At 40.0% G+C, this 13,384-nt stretch overlaps 1 non-coding gene across 1 annotated transcript; it reads left to right on the forward strand.

Annotated features, from left to right (window-relative positions):
• Positions 1–12,568: 12,568 nt before the first annotated feature.
• Positions 12,569–12,772, forward strand: LOC132487277 (small nucleolar RNA SNORA73 family). The gene has a single exon (XR_009531567.1). It is a non-coding gene; the product is annotated as a small nucleolar RNA SNORA73 family (small nucleolar RNA).
• The last annotated feature ends 612 nt before the right edge of the window (positions 12,773–13,384 follow it).

Here is a 13,384-nt window from a genome sequence, read left to right on the forward strand (position 1 = left end):
TGTAAGTGTGTATATAGGATATGTATATCCCCCTCCTTGTCTATAAACCAAAACATCCACCACTGGCAATATGACTGATAAAATGCTTAGTGAAGTATCAGATAAGTACTCAATAAAATATTACTTAAAATGGAAAATTGCCGAGTTATTTTTGCTAAATGCTAGACAATGTACTTCTTAAGAACAACTTATTTATTCATTCATCTGCTCATTCATTTAACCAATATTTGATGAGCACCAACTATGTGCCATGTACTAATATAGATGCCAGAGATACAGCCCTAAACTCAACAGTCTCAGGCCTCGAGAAGCTTTCATTCTTGTGGGGAAGAGACAAACAGGTAAATATGTCAGATGGTGATATGTCCTATAAAGAAAAATAACAAGTTGCAGTGAAAACAGAGTGATGGTGGGCACTCTATATATGGTGATCAGCAAAGGTCTCTCTTACAGGGTCATATTTTAAGAGACTTGAATGAAATGAGAGAGTAAACCAGGAAGATAACGGGAGGAAGAGCATTTTAGACAGAAGGAGCGGCATATACAAAGGCTCGGCAGTAGGAGCGCCCTGTGGCTGGATTACAATGAGAGAAGGGGAGAGTGAAAGGAGATGAGGTCAGAGAGAGAGCAGAAGGAAAGATAATGCGAAGCCTTATAAGCTTTGGTGATGGCTTTGGCTTTTACTGAGTGAGATGGGAGCCATCAGAGGGTTTTGAACAGAGGAGCTACATGACATGACCTTTCATAAGGCTTTCCCTGTTTGCTCTGTAGAGAAAAGATGGCAGGGAGAAGGAAAAGAAGCAGGCAGAGAAATTAGGAGATGATCACAATAATCTGAGTGAGAGAGGATGGTGACTTGAACCACAGCACTGCAGTGCAGGTGGTGAGAACTGGTCAGATTCTGAATATATTTTTAAAATATAGATGACAGGACATGCTGATAGATTTAGGTGGAGCATAAAGAAAAATAAAGAATCAAAGTTTACTCCAAGGTTCCTGCCTGAGCAACTGGAATAAGCGAGGTGCAGGTAAAGTGCCAGGATGCAGTAGGTGCTAAGAGATGCCAGCAATCAGTATGCATATTACTTCCTTGGGGTGAGACTAGTGACTGTCCTCTTAACCAAGCACAGGTGTGTCCTAATGAATAGCTGTAATGAAAGCCTCTGTCTTTGAGCTGTTAGTTTTTATCATCAAGGCGGACTCTAAATGCCAAAAACTTCTTCACTGGGGGAAGGAGCTGGAGTCTTAAAATGAAAGCCACAAATAAATCTCCAGGCATCTCATGGACAATTTCTATAAATTTTCTTTTTGTGCTATATTTTAAGATGTGCTCAAATTTCCACAGGCAACATACTAAAATCAAAATTAATCCAATCCTTCTGACGTGGAGTTATAATTACAAGTGACCATTCAAAGTATGCTTTAAATACAGTGACCGAAATATAGAACATAAAATCAAAACAAAGCAACATGGCTGAATGCAGTCTTTTAGGAGGTATAGCAACGTGGCTTCTTTAAGGAGCTATGTTTAGAATAGTCAGCCTGAATAGTCAGCACATTCGTTACAAATAAAAATAGCTTCATGGAAAATATAAGTAAATTCATAGAATATAGAATGATAGGCCCGGGGCTTCCCTGGCTGTCCAGTGGTTGAGACTCCGCGCTTCCAATACAGGGGGCGTGGGGAACTAAGATCCCACATGCCGCGCAGTCAAAAATAAATAAATAATAAAAATCAGAATGATAGGCCCACAATTACTGAATAAGAGAGGATAAAGTATACTATAGGGATATTGCCAAATTTAAAGTTGACAACCAGGCAGACAACTATGATCTTCCAAAATATTCTTCTTGTAGCCTTTTCCAGAGACAGAATGTGAACGGACTGAACCGCGGGCAGGACACAGGAAGATAATTCTAAAGATGTCACCCATGCTCTTTCAGAGTTTCTAGTCTCTATGATGAAATTGTAGAGGCAATTTTACACTGAGAAAAGAAAGATGTCTGCAGAACAAAACAGATCCATACATTTGCCATCCACAACTTAGCACACAAATGTGTGACTAGAAAATGTTACCTATACCAACGCATGCTAGATATTCTCTGTTTACCCCTCTAGGTCCACTCTCCAGCCTTCATCCTGCTTTGCATCTCAGGAGTCTGATTTTTATTGGCTATGTCATCTGGACTCCCTGGCCCTTTGGATTTAGCCAATGGAAAGTACCAGATTGAGATCAAAGAGCAAAAGGAGAAAAAGATTTTTCTCTCTGCTGGACCATGGGTTGGTCCACAGTTCTTGTCCAGGAGTCCTCTAAGTCTGACCAAGTTCTGATAACCACTCCTGCCCCTTGCACCTGTTTCCTGCTATTGCTAACTGTGGGGGCCCACCATCCCTTAATAGTTTCCTTTAAACTTGCCCACACTTTTGTAAATAACTCATTATTAAAATCTCTTTAATAACCCTTTTGAGTTTACTGTCTGTTTCCTGCCCCTCAACTGATACACCATGATCTCCACACTTGCTTCATAATCATTTGTTGAGCTTTTTAGAAACATAGAGTCCCAGATCCCACCCAAAACTGAGTGAAACAGAATCTCTATGCCTGGAGCTAAAGAACATGTAACTTTAATAAACAACCCAGGTGATTCTGATGCAACCATCCCGAGACCAGCATTTGGGAACATGTGCTCTGCAGATCCTATCACACCAAACAGAATCATCTGAAAACAAGCATGGTGCTTCCAAAATACAACCCCAGCTACACTCCCTCTAACACCAGAGCAATCAGGACTCAGAAAAAGAAGTGGATTCTCCATGGGGACATCCAAAGCTGAGGAAAACGAGCATACGGTCTGCAGTGATAGGAGATGCTCCTGAGCACATTAAGTAAATGCTCAACTACCCTTTTCACATTTGATTAGATCTTCATTTGAAAATCACTTTTCAACCATCTTGCAGGGAATGAAATCCATATCCACCTCCATCTGGTGCCAAAATTAACAAAGTGGGAAATGCTGACCCGCTTAGGCCTGTCCAGCTTCAGCTTAGAGTGGGCACCAGAGCACCCAGTGCCTTTCAGCCTTGGAGAAATGAGCCTGTTTATTCCTGAAGACCATGAGCCTCTGGTAGGACCAACGGATATACAGAATCAAGAGCCCAACCTGCTACAGTCTCTGAGGATCTATTCTTCATTCCAAAGCCAAAGGCATCAGGAGATGGGCTAAGTTGACCATCTGTTCTTCTCTCTGATAATATGTAATTAAGTAATTTATTTATTCAGCACTTGAACCCCCTCCTCTCGCCTCCCATTAGTCAGGGATGATTATGCCAGATCCAGCTGTAGGTAACATATTGCACACTCAGATGAGCGCTGTGCTACAAAGCACTCTGCTAGCCTCCTGGCTATGGCCACCTCTCAGACCCTACCATAGGAGTGACTGTGTGAGGCTTGCTGCTCTGCTGGCTTTGCTTTCTTCCCCAACGATTAGGCAGCACTTTCCTGCTGTGCATCAAACCATTTACTGAGCATATTTAATTCATTTGTTCAAAGATGAATTTACCCACATTCTCTGATCACTTCCACCAAGCCAGCCTACTGGCTAGGCAGCACCGATGGATTTGTCCCATCTGGCAAATTTTATCTAAATATGTAAACAAACATAAATGTACCCAGAGTCTGATGCACGGCTTTAAAGCAATGGGATTGACTCCATAAGCCTCCAGCTAAACTTAGAGCTGAAACTATGATTACATATAGCATATGTAATGTTTTACGTATTACATGTAATGTTTTGTGTATTGCATCTGTTATTGTGGCCTGACCAACAAATATGTCCCTTTTTCTGATACTGGCTTTTTAATATTTTAAAGGAGAACCATCACTCCTTACCCTATGTCCCTGCCGTTTCAATGGGTCTGACATGATCCAAGATTGGGCTTATGACCTTGGCCAGTCCAATACATGCAAATTCTAAAAACAGTTCAAAAAATGGAGCTTTTTGGGCTTCCCTGGTGGCGCAGTGGTTGAGAGTCTGCCTGCCGATGCAGGAGACATGGGTTCGTGCCCCGGTCCGGGAAGATCCCACATGCCATGGAGCAGCTGGGCCCATGAGCCATGGCCGCTGAGCCTGCGTGTCCAGAGCCTGTGCTCCACAACGGGAGAGGCCACAACAGTGAGAGGCCCACGTACTGCAAAAAAAAAAAAAAAAAAAAAAAAGAACCAGAACTCAGAGATGAAGAGACCAAGTCCTAAGCAAACAAGTCACCATTTGAGTCCTGGATCCTGCCAACGCTATACCTATTCCAAGACTTTTCTAGTATGTGAGCCAATAAATTCTTGTCATTGCTTAAGTCACTTGGTTATTTTTTAACACTTGCAAACATAAGAATTTTGATTAGTATATTTCCTTATTTTAAATGTGATAGGTCACTGTAAAACCTCAACCATTCAGACATGGATTGGGATAAATTCACCTGAGTTTAGCATATCAGCATATTCTTTTTTGTAATAGATGGTACAAATGGAAGTTAGTAAATATAAATCAGTTCCTGAAAAAGTAACTTTAAAACAGTAATTCTAAAACCATAGGTTCTTGAGAATAGGAAAGGGCTAAAGGTTATTGTAGTACAAACTAATGGTCAATGATATTACTTCCCTAACACTGACATTACTCAAGTGGAGGCTGGAGGACCCTTGCCCAAGATACTGTAAAGAGTGGTATTAGGGCAATGAAGGTATTTGTTTGATGTCCACAAAGCTTGCTGTGGTAGGCTGAATAAAAGATATCCCTGTCCTAAACACTGGAATCTGTGAATGTTACCTTATATGGCAAAGAAGAATTTTACAGATATGATTAAGTTAAGGATTTTGAAATGGTAAGGTTACCCTGGATTATCTGGGTGGGTTCTAAATGTAATCACAAGTATTGAAACCTACATTTAGAGTCTGAGAACTTAACTATTACAGATAAGATAATGTCTGCCTGTGTTTGATCGCTCCCAATGATGAGAAAAGGACAAGGTCATCAACCATTTGTAAGGCAGACTATCTTTTCATGTGTAGCTGCCTCTAGTCAGCAAGAGGTTTTCCTCATATCAAGCCCAAATTTACCTCCTCCTATAACTTCTGTCAGTTGTGAAGCTTTCTGAAGATACAGAGGATATATTTGATAGGTTTTCCACAACACAATCCATCACACCCCCTTAAGTTTTCTTAAGTATGTAACTGTATCAAATCAACACATTATACACCTTAAACTTACACAATGTTATATGTCAATTATATCTCAATAAAGCTGAGTAAAATATATATTCTTTGATTTAGCAGCAATGTCATGGAAAAAATTACACATACTTTCAATGTAAGGATAACATCTATGGAGTATGCATGAAATAATTCAGCAAGAAAAGTTAATTTTAGGGCTTCAAGCAAAAATATCAGATCAGATAACCTGAATACCTCCTGTTATAACATATATAGATATTCTGCTTAAAAAATCACAAGTATCCTTTTAAATGCATGTCTGAGCTTAAAACTAAGGAAAATCCCCAGGAATCAAAAAGGAAGATGGAAGGAAACTCAGTGAGACAGTACCATGTTGTCCTGGTTTGGTGATTGGGGAAGGGATTGGTCTGGTCTCAGCCCAGTGTCTTCGATTTTAATAGCTGCACACATAGGACATAATACCTGGGACCTATGTGAAACAGACAGTTGAAAATGAGACCTTCACCCTTAATCCAGAACCTTCAGGGGACTGCACTTTCAATTAAATGGTGTTTTATATGCTCACTGGCACAGGCAGGTAATAAAGAGGCAGATGCAGTTCTACATTCCAGGCAGGAGGAGTGGGGGAAGCCTTCCTTGAAAATTCTTAACCTGAAGCCTTTCTTCCCATGAGTTTGGGCTTATTTTATACTGTCTTTGCAGGGTCCTGTATTCCTAAGGCAAGAAATTAACATAAAAAGTTATCCTGGAACACCTGGCAGGAGAAAAGGAGAAATTTACCTCAGTAGAGAAAGATTCAGCCCAAACCGCATAAAAATCCCATGGAAAAAGCTCTACTGATAATGCACATGCAAAACAAAATTATAAAGCTCAAGAGGAAAAATCTAATGTTCATGATAAATCAGCAGATAAAAAGAAGAACTAGATGCCCCACCCCAAAACTTCAGATCACAAAACAGTCAGAGATTTTTTTTTTAAGTATGCTTAAAATGATTAAAAGGACAGTGTATTGAAAACATGCAATTAATTCTGGTCCTTCCCAAAACCCTTCTAAAATATAGTAAACCTTTTTCCTCCCTAAGGCATAAACACACAAATGTAAAAAGAAAAAAAGTAAGAACTAAACAAAAATTTTGAAGGATGGAAAGCTGATGGACAAGTGATAATTTACTAGTAGACAAGAAAAGGCTACATTCTAAAGTAGTAATCAGAAAAGCCAAGAAGTACCCAATTTACCCTACAGATAACACCCCCATAGTCAACAAGCCTCACTCATATGCTCAAAATATTTATAACCCCACTGGTACATATGAACAGATGACCCAAGTATGGGCTAATATTTGAGAAAGAAGATGTGAAAGTCAGACTACACCTGAATTCCAACTCTGCAACTTTGTACTATGTACAAGTATTTACCTTCTTTATGTCTCAGCTTTGTCACCTGTAAAATTAAGAAAATGATAATATCTCCAATAGTTAAAGTGAAGATTAAATAAGTTAGTATGTATTAAATAAGTTAATATGTATAATGCACTAGAAGAGTAACTAGTGCAGAATTAGTGTTTAATAAATGGTTGCTACTACAGTTGCCATTGTTGTCTGAAGAGAGGACAAAATGAAGATGCTGAAGCCAATTAGAGAAAATGGAGATCATATAGGGTGAAAAAAAATATTTTAAATTAATAATATCCTCAGAGAGAAAAAATATCTTGGCTATTGTGCTCAGGAAAAAAGAACACACATTTATTTTTTTTAAAATATACTCAGAGAATAAATACAGTCAAAAGAAAGAACAAAAAAGGTTTCAAGAAATCTCTAGAAATTTGGAATGGTGGGAAAAGCATATCTGAAAAACCACTCTATAAAAACAGTGGAACACTAGCAAAAATTGTCAAAATCAACTTATTCAGACCACTGGAAATTAAAGAATGACATAACACAATCCAAGGAGTGTTTATTCAAGGAAAACATCTGAGTCTCATAAGGACAATGAGATTTGTGGTGTTTTAATGTAACCTATTCCATCACCCTCCACCCAGCTCTGCAATAGCCTTGAAAACCAAAAGTCTAACAAAGAGAGTAGCTGTGGAAACCAGCAGCCTTAGGGAATTCAGGTGTTATACTAGGAAATATCTAATTAACACAAAGCAAAACAGTAGGGAGGAACAGAGAAACAAAAAGGATGAAAGACATAGAGATATAAATAGCAAACCTGCAGACATAAATCCTACCTTGGCAGTATTTGCATTAAATGTAAACAGATTAAACACTCCAATCAAAAGGCAGATATTGACAGATGGATTTTTAAAAAAATATATATTCCAACTATATGTTGTCTACCAGAGATATGCTTTAGACTCAAAGACACAAGTAGGTGAAAAGTAAAAGGACAATAAAAGACATACCATGCGAACAGTAACCAAAAGAAGTTGGAGTGGATATACTTTTATCAGGCAAATTAAACTTTAAGACAAAATTGTTATTAGAGAAAAAGGCATTTTATAATGATGAAAAGGTCAATCCATCAAGAAGACATAACAATTATAAACATATATTCGACTAACACAGCCTCAAAATAAATGTAGTCAAAACTGAAATAATTAAAAGGAGAAATATACAATTCAACAAAAATAGCTGGAAACTTCAAATCCCCACCTTCAAGAATAGATAGAACAATTAGACAAAAAAAAAGAAGGGAACAGAAAGAATTGAAAAAAAGTGTAAATAAACTAGACCTAGCAGAAATCTATAGACCAACAATAGAAGAATATACATCCTTCAACCAACAATAGAAGAATATACCTCCTTATTAAGTGCACATAGAACATTCTCCAGGATAGACCATACACTACTCCATAAAACAAGTTTCAACATATGTACAAGAATTTCTATCATACAAAATGTGTTCTCTGGCCACCATGAAATGAAATTAGAAGTCAGTAACAGAAGGACATTAGGGAAATTCACAAATATGTGGAAATTACATAACAGAGTCCTAAATTACCAATGGGTCAAAGAAGAAACCACAAGGAAAATTAGAAAATACATGCAAATTAATGAAAACAAAAACACAGCATGCCAAAATTTATGAGATGTGGCTAAAGTAGTCCTTTGAGGGAAATTTATAGCTGTAAAAGCCTATATTAAGACAGAAGAAAGATCCTAAGTCAGCAACCTAACTTTCCACTTTAAGGAACTATGAAAAAAAGAGCAAACTAAACCCAAAGCAAGTTTAAGTAGAGACAAAGGGAGGACACAGGAGAGGAGGGAAGAGAGGAGACCTCCCAGAAAGTCAGAACACAAAAATGCAGAAATTGAAAATAGGAAAGAAAAGATAGTACAGGAGGTCTAACACCTGAATAAGATGAATCAGAGAATGGAGGAAATGGAGGTTAATGAACCATTTAAAAAACAACCATTGGGCTTCCCTGGTGGCGCAGTGGTTGAGAGTCTGCCTGCCGATGCAGAGGACACGGGTTCTTGCCCCGGTCCGGGAAGATCCCACATGCCGCAGAGCGGCTGGGCCCGTGAGCCATGGCCGCTGAGCCTGCACGTCCAGAGCTTGTGCTCCGCAATGGGAGAGGCCACAACAGTGAGAGGCCCACGTACTGCAAAAAAAATACAGCAGAAAAGATACAGCAGAAAAATAGAGTTTGTTGTGATTATCCTACCAATACTTATGTCAAAAGACAGAATACTCAGGGACAGTGAAAAAGACAACACAGACTGATGACCTGGATCAGGATAACAATAGAAGAAAGGGTCAAGAGGAAGAACAAGATATTACCCTTGTTGTTTTTGACAAAGGGCATTATCTACATACTTATGAACAACTAATAATTAATGCAAAACTACATGTGGTTACATATGCATGTCATTTGTAGTTTCCTGTGTGAGTGTATAAAACACTTAGAAAACTGTATATAGTTCAGTTCACTGCTGAATAAATACTTTTGCTGTTTTCAGGAAGTTAGGTCAGAACATCATAGCAAGTAGGGTAAGTGAAATAATAAGAATCTTCATTCACTACCCAGGTTCCACATTGCATACATAGGTAAGATACTATAAGATACTTTTTCTTTGAGTATTATGCATAAACATTTTACATACCAATAAAAGAACAAACTATTAATTGCAGTTAGCTCTCTAAGTTTTTCTTTTAATTAATTAATTCAATTAAGACCCAACGATGATGTTGGGTCTTTGTTGCTGTGCGTGGGCTTTCTCTAGTTGTGGCGAGCGGGAGCTACTCTTTGTTGTGGTGCACAGACCTCTCATTGCAGTGGCTTCTCTTGTTGCAGAGCACAGGCTGTAGGTGAACGGGCTTCAGTAGTTGTGGCACGCAGTCTCAGTAGTTGTGACTCTCAGGCTCTAGAGCACAGCCTCAGTAGTGTGGCACACGGGCTTCATTGCTCCGTGGCAGGTGGGATCTTCCCAGACCAGGGCTCGAACCCGTGTCCCCTGCACTGGCAGGTGGATTCTTGACCACTGCACCACCAGGGAAGTCCCTAAGTTTTTCTTAATAGGCAGCACTTTATGTCATTCAGGATTACAAATTTGGGGGGAAAGAGTTACAATTCTTTAAAACTATTCTTTAATGTAACAGCTAGAAGCTTTGAGTTTGTGACTTAAATATGGTCTAAGACCTGTTTTAACTTTCACAAGTGTTATTATTAAATTAGTTGCCAAAATATAAAACTTGGAAGACTTTGCAAACTTCCCCACCAAAATACAGATTTATGTATTCTCTATTTTTAAAAATGTAACAGTTGGCTAGAGCTAAGTTAGGGTGCCCACTTTGGACAAGGTCTGCAGGCAGGAGGTCTTCTTCACTCCAACCCCCAGCCTCCTCCCCTGTCTGGCTGGCCCCATGGGCATTGAAGACTAGAATGTTGGCTCTAATTGCAAGTATAGACCAGCCTAGCAAAATCAGCATCAGGCCAAACAGACATGGTTTAGAACCCCGGGTTCACCAGACTTTCCTGATGCTGGGTAATTTATTTACTCTTTTAAGCCTCAGTTTCTCCATTTTTGGCAAAATGGGAATAATTTTATCTTTTTTATAGGACCATTATGAGGATTCACAAGAAAAGTGCATGTATGTCAAATGATTGGCACATATATTCAATAAATGATAGTTCTTCCCTTCCCCTAATTGAACTTCTCACCAACCCTAACACATTCAACATCTTGAATCATTCAGCACACTTCTGAGTGACCTACACACGTAGATTATACAACAAGTGGTTGAGGATAAAAAGATATGTGTAACCCCTGCCTTTAAGAAGCATATAAGCTAGTATAGGAGATAAAAACTAAGAGTAGAACAAGGTAGAACATGATGTTACCATATACCTACTAAGAATGGGCAGGACTTCCCTGGTGGTGCAGTGGTTAAGAGTCTGTCTGCCAATGCAGGGGACATGGGTTCGAGCCCTGGTCCAGGAAGATCCCACATGCCGCAGAGCAACTAAGCCCCTGCACCACAACTACTGAGCCTGTGCTCTACAGCCTGCAAGCCACAACTACTGGGACCACATGCCACAACTACTGAAGCCCACACACCTAGAGCCTGTGCTCTGCAACAAGAGAATCCACCACAATGAGAAGCCTGCGCACTGCAAGGAAGAGTAGCCCCCACTCGCTGCAACTAGAGAAAGCTCGCATGCAGCAATGAAGACCCAAAGCAGCCAAAAATAAATAAATAAAAAAAAAAAAAAAAAAAAAAGAATGGTCAAAATCCAGAACACTCATTGCAGCTCTATTTACAATAGCCAGGACATGGAAGCAACCTAAGTGTCCATCAACAGATGAATGGATGAAGAAGATGTGGCACATATATACAATGGAATATTACTCAGCCATAAAAAGGAACGAAACTGAGGTATTTGTAGTGAGGTGGATGGACCTAGGACTGCCTTACAGAGTGAAGTAAGTCAGAAAGAGAAAAACAAATACTGTATGCTAACACATATATATGGAATCTAAAAAAAAAAAAAAAAAAGGTCATGAAGAACCTAGGAGCAAAACAGGAATAAAGATGCAGACCTGGAGCTTCCCTGGTGGTGCAGTGGTTGAGAATCTGCCTGCTAATGCAGGGGACACGGGTTCGAGCCCTGGTCTGGAAAGATCCCACATGCTGCAGAGCAACTAGGCCCGTGAGCCACAACTTCTGAGCCTGCGCGTCTGGAGCCTGTGCTCCGCAACAAGAGAGGCCGCGACAGTGAGAGGCCTGCGCACCGCGATGAAGAGTGGCCCCCGCTTGCCACAACTAGAGAAAGCCCTCGCACAGAAATGAAGACCCAACACAGCCAAAAATAAATTGAAAAAAAAACCGATGCAGACCTACTAGAGAATGGACTTGAGGATACGGGGAGGGGGAAGGGTAAGCTGGGATAAAGTGAGAGAGTGGCATGTGTATATATACACTACCAAACGTAAAATAGCTAGCTAGTGGGAAGCAGCCACATAGCACAGGGAGATCAGCTCGGTGCTTTGTGACCACCTAGAGGGGTGGGATAGGGAGGGTGGGAGGGAGGGAGATGCAAGAGGGAAGAAATATGGAGACATATATATATATATATATATATATATATGTATAAGTGATTCACTTTGTTATAAAGCAGAAACTAACACACTAACGTAAAGCAATTATACTCCAATAAAGATATTTTTTTTAAAAATCTAGAACACTGATAACACTAAAATGCTGAAGAGGATATGGAGCAACAGGAACTCCCATTCATTGCTATTGGGAATGTAAAATGGCACAGCCACTATGGAAGACAAGTTAGTGGTTTCTTACAAAACTAAACATACTCTTACCATACAATCTAGCAGTTGCACTCTTTGGTATTTATCCAAATGAACTGAAAACATATGTTCATACAAAAACCTCCACATGAGACATTATAGTAGCTTTATTCATAATTGCCAAAACTTGGAAGCAACCAAGATGTCCTTCAGAAGGTAAATGGATAAATAAACTGGGGTACATCCAAACAATGGAATATTATTCAGTGGCAAAAAGAAATGAGATATCAAGCCATAAAAAGGCATGGAGGAATCTTAACTGCATATTACTAAGTGAAAAGAGGCCAATCCAAAAAGGCTATGTACTGTATGATTCTAAGAATATGATATTCTGGAAAAGGCAAAACTATAGACACAGTAAAAAGATCAGCAGTTACCAAGTTTTTGGTAGGTAGGGAGGGATGAATACATGGAGCACAGGACATTTTTAGGGTAGTGAAAATGCTCTGTATAATACTGTAATGATGGGTACATGTCACCATATATTTGTCCAAAACCATAGAATGTACAACATTAAGAGTGAACCCCAACCAACGTGGATACCCCGGGAGGTCACTCTCCCCGGGCTCTGTCCTGGTGGCGTAGGGGAGCATAGGGCTCTGCCCCATGATGTACAGTCCCTTTCCACAACGTTGGAGATGAAGCCGGGCCTTGAGTCTGCGCCTGCATATTCCTACAGCTTCTCAGAGTCCTGTGGACAATGACTGAGGAGACAAACCATGCAGGAAACAGCTCTCTAGAGCAGCATATCTGAATCTAGGTTGATCCGAACTGAATGAAAAATTTGTTGTAATGAGTTTGGGTGTACTACTGGATTAAAGCTCTTAAAAAAAAAAAAAAAAAAAAGAGTGAACCCCAAGGTAAATGATGGACTTTGGGTGATTATGATGTGTCAATTTTAGCAATGACGATTATGATTCGTCAGTTTTAGCAAATGTACACTTATGTGGAAGATGTTGATAATGGGGAGAATATGCATGTGTGGGAGCAGGGGGTATTTGGGAAACCTCTCTACCTTCCCCTCAACTTTGCTATGAAACGAATTTCTCTCTTGAAAAAGTCTTAATTAAAAAATTATAAAAAAGGTGGCAAGTAGGAGGGGAAAAGAAGGATAGAGTATGATGAATGCCAGGGCAAAATTGAAAACAGGGGCTTCCCTGGTGGTGCAGTGGTTGGGAGTCCGCCTGCCGATGCAGGGGACACGGGTTCGTGCCCCGGTTCGGGGGGATCCCGCATGCCGTGGAGCGGCTGGGCCCATGAGCCGTGGCCACTGAGCCTGCGCGTCCGGAGCCTGTGCTCCGTAAGGGGAGGGGCCACAACAGTGAGAGGCCCGCGTAACGCAAAAA

This window comes from Mesoplodon densirostris, chromosome 3, assembly GCF_025265405.1.
Source record: "Mesoplodon densirostris isolate mMesDen1 chromosome 3, mMesDen1 primary haplotype, whole genome shotgun sequence".
Classification (NCBI taxonomy): domain Eukaryota; kingdom Metazoa; phylum Chordata; class Mammalia; order Artiodactyla; family Ziphiidae; genus Mesoplodon; species Mesoplodon densirostris.